This window comes from Salvelinus sp. IW2-2015, unplaced genomic scaffold, assembly GCF_002910315.2.
Source record: "Salvelinus sp. IW2-2015 unplaced genomic scaffold, ASM291031v2 Un_scaffold3927, whole genome shotgun sequence".
Classification (NCBI taxonomy): Eukaryota; Metazoa; Chordata; class Actinopteri; order Salmoniformes; family Salmonidae; genus Salvelinus; species Salvelinus sp. IW2-2015.
The window spans coordinates 52,789-60,281 of record NW_019945201.1 but is presented as its reverse complement, the minus strand read 5'-3'; the positions used below and the strand labels follow the sequence as shown (position 1 = coordinate 60,281).

The window sequence follows — 7,493 nt, the reverse complement described above, 5'->3', positions numbered from 1 at the left end:
TACAGCAAATACAAAATCCTATGCTTTTTGCTCTGTTTGAAATGTTCTCCTCTGTAAAACAAAAACAAGCAGACCAACCATTCCCTCTCTTTTGTAGTATTTTACATTATTTGATTTTGATTATTCACAATAATGGTAAAAATATGTACTGTTATCTATGTCATCTTTTCAGGCCATGGTGAAGATCAAGGTGCTATTTCCCTAAATGTTTTTTTTCAGTCCATATAACTACCTTGTCATCTTAACCAAACCTCTTTGGTCGTTTCCCAGAGACAGTTTATACTTAGTCCTGGACTAAAAAGCATGTTCAATGGAAAAGTTACATTTTTACTCCAGTGGTAGGCTTAATCTGGGTCTGGGAAACCAACCATTGGTGTTATGAGTATACAGTGAGGAGTCAAGGAAATTATATTTTGCTCTTGCAACCAGATTCTCTGTATTGTGGTCAGTTCTACAGGGGGGGGAGTAAAGACAGTCAACAGATCACATACAAACCAGTACATGTATGCTGTCACTTATTACACCTAAAAACAGGTGTGTACGAGTGCACACATACACATGCACCCACACACCACAGCAGGGTGGAAAGGATCACAAGACCTTGCCTCATCCTGTCCTTCTGAAACTTCACTCACATTTGTGACTCGTTTCAGGAAAACTCGGCATATGTCGCGCGTCACTACTTCGCAGGAGAGGCATTGAACGTAAACATTTTTTGATCAAATCGTTTTTTGGCAGAAATGTTTTCTGGAACATGTGAACTTTCATGTGCCTTAATAACAACTTGTATGCCATCTGTAAATATGAATAAATTGTTAAAAAAAAATCACAGTTGGGATTTTGAAAGAGGGGGATTAGACCCAAATAATAGGGTAAGAAAGACATAAAGGTCATTTCAGGTTCATGGGGGGTAATAACTTTTTGGAAACCAGTATTCACACATGTGGATTATAAAACATGTAGGAGGTGTAACAGTGATGAATGGCAATTCAATGTACAACAGTAGTCGTCTTGTAACAAGCATATGAGGTAAAAGTGTTTACATCCATCCATGACTGAATGGTTTGTTGAACTCCTTTAAAGGTTTTGTAAGTAAGTAGTAATAGGTCCTCATTCAGCAGTCTGAATTAGCCTAGAGGCACCAAAACATCAAGTTTACAGAGTTTGGAGATTATTCCAAAGTAAGGTGCAAAAGAGCTGATTTACCTTATTTGTACAGGCCAAAGGAATTCCCAGAGCTAGCCATCCCTGAGACTGTGTATGATAACGCAACTCTTATGTCTAATGGTTATTGTAGATGTGCTACAGAGGGAGTTTATGTCAAAGAGACAATGTATGGACCTACGTGACCTACTTTCTGATAGGCTCCCGAGTGGCGCAGCGGTCTAAGGCACTGCATCTCAGTTCTAGAGGCATCACTAGAGCCCTGGTTTCAATCCTGGGCTATCACAACTGGCGTAATCGGGAGTCCCATAGGGTGGCGTATAATTCGCCCAGCGTCGTCTGGGTTAGGGAGGGTTTGGCGGGGTAGGCTGTCATTGTTCTTAAGTGACTGCATATCATGATGAACAGAGAGTAGCAGTAGTGTAAAAGAGGGGTTGGCGGTGGTGGGTGGGACACAATGCAGATAGCCCGTTATCCAATGAGTGGGAGCCTGGTTGGTCGGCCCAATTGAGGTAGTATGTACATGAATGTATATTAAAGTGACTATGCATATATGATAAACAGAGAGTAGCAGCAGCGGGGGGTCACACAATGCAAATACCTGCCATACCAGGAGTGATGCAGCTTAGAACCTTTTGAAATCTGAGGACCCATGCCAAATCTTTTCAGATTTAGGAACATTTGTATTTGTTCTATGTGACGACACCATATAATCTAAGATGGGCGTAAATAAAACAATATAATCAAGATGGGCGTAAAAAATCGAAGTGAGACAAAAAGATAATGGTGGGAAATGCCAAAGTGTATTAATTTTACATAAAGAGGAGTAACTACGTATGTTATGTAAGGATGAAACTGTATAAAAGGAGTATTGCTGAGACTGGAAAAGTCAGTTGCTCCATGGATCAACTCAGCTTGTTACTTTGTAATAAATCTATTTGAATTCACAAGTTCCGGTATCTGAGAAATATTATTGGACCAATATTTCCACAACACTAGATAATGCTTTTCATTTGTTTTCTTGCTGTATTTAAATATCCCGTATCCAACTGTGTCTGTGGCACAAGAAAACATTTATGTTACAATAGTATCCATCGTCTCAAGACAAGAGTTTAGCTGTCCTAAAGTTACCATATCTACATGTACATACTACCTCAATCAGCCTGACTAACGGTGTCTGTATGTGAGCCTCGCTACTTTTATAGCCTCGCCTACCGCTGTATATAGCCTGTCTTTTTACTGTTGTTTTATTTCTTTACCTACTATTGTTCACCTAATACCTTTTTTGCACTATTGGTTGAGAGCTGTAAGTAAGCATTTCACTGTAAAGTCTTACCTGTTGTATTCGCGCGACGTGGACAAATAACTTTGATTTGATTGACAAACCCCTTTGCATATGCAAATCAGAGAAAATTGTAACCCTTTTCCCTTCTCCCATTTTACAGGCAGTGGTTAGTGCCAAAAGTTCAGCCTGTTGAGCTGAGAAAGTATCTGGTAATGGTTGTTGTATGTGAGTGGTTCTATCAATGTCACAATACCAAACCCTGCATGTTTCTTCCCTGTAGTTTGATCTATATATGCAGGACCGTCAACGAAAAGCTCCAAGTCAGCTAAGTCAGGGCAGTGTCAGAGAGGTCAGGTCCTTTTTCCCATCTTCGAATATGTACTGGGGACACTGGAGGGAAAGGGTCTGGGCCTCTTTTGCTGATCGTAGGAAAAGGTGTCTGATTTCCTTGTGGCCAACACCTCCTCTTCCCCCTCTCGGTGGTTGATTTCCTCCACGTCCCTCTGGTGGCCAGGACCAGGCTGGAACCTTGTGCCTGCTGGGGGATGCTCCATAGATTTTGGGTTGCTACGATATCCACCTTGTTTGGTATCCTCCTCTGTTTCCTCCTCTGAAATGTCCTCTCCTTCTTCGGTTCACTCCAGGTGTTGTAGCCCATCCTTGATATTGAGGATTTTGTGGACATTGGTTCCTCGTGTGTCCAAATTGTCAACAACCCCAGCATTGCATAGGTGGCATTCATTCGGGCATGTTCCACTTGGGGCATGTAGGAGCAGGAGTGTTCATCATCACCATGTTCAGGCTCACCTCCTGTATACTTCTTCTCATGAGCCAATAGGGCCTTTTTTACTGCACCATCAAGCCCCTGTTTTCTTGATCTCTGCTTCTTTCTTATCACGAAACCTCACAAGACATGCCACAAGAGGTCTCTTCACAGTCCCCAAGTCCAGAACAGACTATGGAAGTGTCACGGCCGTTTAAAGGAGTGGGCCAAGGTGCAGCGTTTTGAGTGTACATACTTCTTTATTTAACGATGTCGCCAACAAAACAAGAAATATTCAAACCAAACGTGAAGCCAACGTAGTGAATCCAGGCAACTAAACATGGACAAGCCAAAAAAAACCTAGACAATACAAAAACTAAACAAACCACCCTTGTCACACCCTGACCAAACCAAATAATAAAGAAAGCAAATATAACTAAAGTCAGGGCGTGACAGGAAAGCACACAGCAATAAATAGAGTCATGAAAACATGGAAGTCTATTCCACATCAAGTAACTCATGCAAGCAGTAAAATTAGATAAAAAAACAACTTATGGAACAGCGGGGACTGTGAAGCAACACAAACATCGGCGCATACACACACGTACACATAGATTTTGTACTGTATATATGCGGTAGTGGTGGAGTAGGGGCTTGAGGGCACACAGTCTGAATGTATTGTAATGATTTTAAAATGCTATAAACTGCCATATTTTTGCACAGCAGGAAATGCAAATGTATAGTGTATGTAGACTTCTAAAGTTTGTAATTTCCACTTTGAAACGTCAGACTAAACTAGCCCTAAAGAAAAATGTATAAACCCCTAAAAAGAATCCCAGACATTATAATCCACATAATAATTCACATTTCCAGATGCTGCAGGATAATGTTTATGCTGTAGCAATCTGGCTCAAATTAAGATCCTACATCTGTAAACTCACAAGATAAGGATGGTCAAACGAAGCGATTCTCCAATGTTAATTAACTGGATAATTTTGTTTCATGAAGGTTATGGTCACACACCATTTACAACTTAACTGCTACGCAGTCATTCGACTACAATGCTAGGACGTGTCTACACCACTGCACATTGAAGGGGGGACTCTGAAGTGCATGAGTAAATTGAAGTTAAACTGGGAACTTGGGAAATAACAGGTAAACATTGGGAAATGGGGAGATTTTAAAAGCATTTAGGATATCTATAYTTTTCAGTTTTGATGATCTGATGTTGACAACAATGTAACAGTATATATTTAGCATTTACTGGCGGGGGGAAACTATTTTTTTTAAAGGGGAGTATGGCYGAACCCACCCAAAGCCCCCAAATAAAAATTCTAACACAGTAACCATTATTATTGTAACGGTTTTCTTCCTGGGATGAAGGAGAGGACCAAAATGCAGCGCGGCTAGTGTTCAACATAATTTAATAAAGAATATGTGAACACTACAAACAACAAAACAATAAATGTGAAAACCGAAAACAGTCCTATCTGGTGCAGAACACAAAGACAGAAGACAACCACCCCCATCCCCAACACAAAACAAGCCACCTATACATGATTCTCAATCAGGGACAACGATTGACAGCTGCCTCTGATTGAGAACCATATCAGGCTGAACACACAGAACAGACAAACTAGACACACAACATAGAATTCACACCAGCTCACGTCCTGACCAACACTAAACAAGCAAAACACATAAGAACTATGGTCAGGACGTGACATTATGAACAGGCATGTAACAGAAACTAGGTGTCCATGTGTGATACAGTAGATCAGGACCATTTCTAGCATTTTGGGGCCCTAAGCTAGTTTGCCCACCTCAAGGGAAAACATTTCAGTGGCCCCTCATGGCAGGGGAGTGAAAAATGTGCAACTTTAAAGTTAATGTCATGCAATTCTACAAATTGTGACATGAGGCTGAAAGAAAGAAATTCAGTTTTAAAAGCTAATTACCTCCAGTTCTACACCATTCTGGCATGGGACTGCAGCCCTTTATGATGGTTATGCCTGAACGGTACTGCAGTAGATGTATTAGATACTTATTTACAGTAACATGATGTGTGATAAATAAAGGACATCCTGAAGAAATAGTATTTCTGTGAGACATACAGAGAGCCAGTGGTGTAGTTTCAGTGTGTCTGCAGAAGACTGTACAACCATCCGGCTGGGCTGAGGTTGCTGGTCTGTCGGGGATTGAGCTGTATACGTGGTACGTATCAGACTAGAGAAAAGAAACAGAGAGTTTACTTCAGTCCTTTAATTCTACAGTACTGCAATGTCATGTAATTTAAAAGGATGTAACATCAATCTGAAACTGAGAGCCGTTCCAATCATCAAACACAGTGGGTGATTCTGAACTTACATTGTCGTTTTCAGAATGACTTTCCATTTTCTTCAACAGGGTGTACAACACAGAGGGAGCCTGAGTTAGAGTTTCTGTGTATTTGTGTGTGTGTGTGCCCTTACAGTAAGTGTGGTGTGGTTGTGTTATTACTTTGCTGTGCTTAATGTCACTTCACACTTCTCTTCCTGTCTCAAACCACCTTGTAGACTTACAGCTCCGATCTCACGCTTTCAAGATGCTCTGTCAAACACCTTATATGATGTTTTAAGTTAGTACGTTGACATTGAGTGACAAAGATTTATTGTGCTGAGTTTCCCAAATTCCAGTCCCAGGTCGGGAAAACCGGGACAGACGACAATCTGATACAAACTCACCTGAGGGCAGTAACGTGGACGGTACAGTGGGATGAAAGAATAGTTCCCAGAATCCTTTAAGGCCAACGTGCCTGCACAGCTCACAGCTCCCATCACCAAATCACCTACAACATAAACAAAATTGAATGACAATTTGTGTTTGTACATGCATGTGTGTAGTTGTGTTAGTAGTGTGTGCAGTGTTTGATGTATTTTGTTTGGAACATACATTGGCTGTGATCATCCTGTCTGGCTGTAGGTCTGTACAACATAAAGTATAAGAAGGTTGTGGTAAGAACATTCATCATGGACAATACAGAACTAAAGGTTGATACAATCTGCATCATATTCACAAGGGAATTCTTACCTCTGAGAATTGTTCTTCTCTGAAAACCAATTAGGCTAAATTAATTATATTCAATATAGCCTACCCTACATAATTGTCCAAAAAGCAGTTGAAAGATTAATCCATGTCAATGGCACTTACATTAATATGAAAAGGAAAATGTTTGCAAATTATTTTGTTTTCAGAATCAGAAGTACTCACTGGTCCTCCTCCAGAGATAGACGCTGTCAATCCCATCAGGAACACGCCCCCTCCAGAAGCCACACCCTGCTCCCTGCCATAATCTCACAGCTGTTTCTGTTTGGTGACATTGGGAAGGACATTAGTTGTATTCAGAGGGTCAATACTACATTCTAAAAGATATCTACATTTATATTGTGAGGTGGTATGTCTCTGTTTTTCATTTGTCTAGAAAAGACAATTAGTCAGCTAGAGATGGATGGGCACATGCAAGAGAGAGACTGTTAAATAACAGTTAACATACAAACAATTTGTTACGACACTAAACTAAAATCATGTGGACTCTTTGGAGTGTCAGTTGTCAAAGTAGAACTAGTAGTCGATCCTGATGCAAAGCAAAGTCATTGGATCTGATTATACAAAATAAAGGTATCTATATGGGTTGATTAATTAATGAAATATCATTCTCTTTTTATGAATAGGGTCTTTTTTTTTATAAAAACAATGGTAGATAAATCAATTCTATTTGTTTAGGTTCTCCTGCTAACAAGAGAAAGATGACTAACACACCTGATGTAGGATTCACTGCTGTACTGGGGGTCAAAGGAGAGGTCAAACCTGGTGAGAAGAGAACTCATTACACCAGAAAGTCAATAATTTAGCAGAAAGGAGAAGTAGAGTACACATACCTACAAATAAGATGGACTAAAAGTACACAAATCTGGACTGAAATTACAAGCAGCTATGATAAGGTATATCAGTAACCGCTCAGAGCTTTAGTGAATTTTATGAGAACAGAAATGTAAACTGCAAATTAAGTTACATTTAGTGGGACTATTGGTAGTTGGTCTCACTGGGTGTTTGGGTCAAAGTAGAACTAACAGTCAAACCTGCTGGGAAGCAATACAAGCACAAGGTAATTGTGTATCTGATTACACAATAATTAAGGTATTCATCATTTGTTAGAAAACAACACAATCCAGTCAACAGAAAAATGACATGTTCACCACATTATAATGTGGCACATTATTGTTAAACCCAGACCTTTGACTG

At 40.1% G+C, this 7,493-nt stretch overlaps 1 long non-coding RNA gene across 1 annotated transcript; it reads right to left on the bottom strand.

The window, feature by feature from the left end:
• Nucleotides 1-5,949: 5,949 nt before the first annotated feature.
• LOC112076691 (uncharacterized) lies at nucleotides 5,950-6,547 on the bottom strand. The gene is made up of 4 exons (XR_002895243.2): nucleotides 6,462-6,547; nucleotides 6,282-6,300; nucleotides 6,144-6,175; nucleotides 5,950-6,039 (listed from the first exon to the last, which is right to left on the bottom strand). It is a non-coding gene; the product is annotated as an uncharacterized lncRNA (long non-coding RNA).
• Nucleotides 6,548-7,493: the final 946 nt, after the last annotated feature.